The sequence below is a fragment of the Oncorhynchus masou genome, chromosome 13 (assembly GCF_036934945.1).
Source record: "Oncorhynchus masou masou isolate Uvic2021 chromosome 13, UVic_Omas_1.1, whole genome shotgun sequence".
Lineage (NCBI taxonomy): Eukaryota > Metazoa > Chordata > Actinopteri > Salmoniformes > Salmonidae > Oncorhynchus > Oncorhynchus masou.
Genome location: NC_088224.1, coordinates 7225842 through 7227557, shown reverse-complemented (window position 1 = coordinate 7227557; position 1716 = coordinate 7225842).

Genomic DNA, 1716 nt, shown 5'->3' with positions numbered 1-1716 from the left:
CTTATTGTGAAATGCTGAATACAACAGGTGTAGTAGACCTTATTGTGAAATGCTGAATACAACAGGTATAGTAGACAGAGTGAAATACTGAATACAACAGGTGTAGTAGACCTTACAGTGAAATGCTGAATACAACAGGTGTAGTAGACCTTACAGTGAAATGCTGAATACAACAGGTGTAGTAGACCTTACAGTGAAATGCTGAATACAACAGGTGTAGTAGAACTTACAGTGAAATGCTGAATACAACAGGTGTAGTAGACCTCACAGTGAAATGCTGAATACAACAGGTGTAGTAGACCTCACAGTGAATTGCTGAATACAACAGGTGTAGTAGACCTTACAGTGAAATGCTGAATACAACCGGTGTAGTAGACCTTACAGTGAAATGCTGAATACAACAGGTGTAGTAGACCTTACAGTGAAATGCTGAATACAACAGGTGTAGTAGACCTTACAGTGAAATGCTGAATACAACAGGTGTAGTAGACCTCACAGTGAATTGCTGAATATAACAGGTGTAGTAGACCTTACAGTGAAATGCTGAATACAACAGGTGTAGTAGACCTCACAGTGAAATGCTGAATACAACAGGTGTAGTAGACCTCACAGTGAAATGCTGAATACAACAGGTGTAGTAGACCTTACAGTGAAATGATGAATACAACAGGTGTAGTAGACAGAGTGAAATGCTGAATACTACAGGTGTAGTAGACCTCACAGTGAAATGCTGAATACAACAGGTGTAGTAGACCTTACAGTGAAATGCTGAATACTACAGGTGTAGTAGACCTTACAGTGAAATGCTGAATACAACAGGTGTAGTAGACCTTACAGTGAAATGCTGAATACAACAGGTGTAGTAGACCTTACAGTGAAATGCTGAATACAACAGGTGTAGTAGACCTTACAGTGAAATGCTGAATACAACAGGTGTAGTAGACCTCACAGTGAATTGCTGAATATAACAGGTGTAGTAGACCTTACAGTGAAATGCTGAATACAACAGGTGTAGTAGACCTCACAGTGAAATGCTGAATACAACAGGTGTAGTAGACCTCACAGTGAAATGCTGAATACAACAGGTGTAGTAGACCTTACAGTGAAATGATGAATACAACAGGTGTAGTAGACAGAGTGAAATGCTGAATACTACAGGTGTAGTAGACCTCACAGTGAAATGCTGAATACAACAGGTGTAGTAGACCTTACAGTGAAATGCTGAATACTACAGGTGTAGTAGACCTTACAGTGAAATGCTGAATACAACAGGTGTAGTAGACCTTACAGTGAAATGATGAATACAACAGGTGTAGTAGACCTCACAGTGAAATGCTGAATACAACAGGTGTAGTAGACCTCACAGTGAATTGCTGAATATAACAGGTGTAGTAGACCTCACAGTGAAATGCTGAATACAACAGGTGTAGTAGACCTCACAGTGAAATGCTGAATACAACAGGTGTAGTAGACCTCACAGTGAAATGCTGAATACAACAGGTGTAGTAGACCTCACAGTGAAATGCTGAATACAACAGGTGTAGTAGACCTCACAGTGAAATGCTGAATACAACAGGTGTAGTAGACCTCACAGTGAAATGATGAATACAACAGGTGTAGTAGACCTCACAGTGAAATGCTGAATACAACAGGTGTAGGTAGACCTCACAGTGAAATGCTGAATACAACAGGCGTAGTAGACAGAGTGAAATGCTG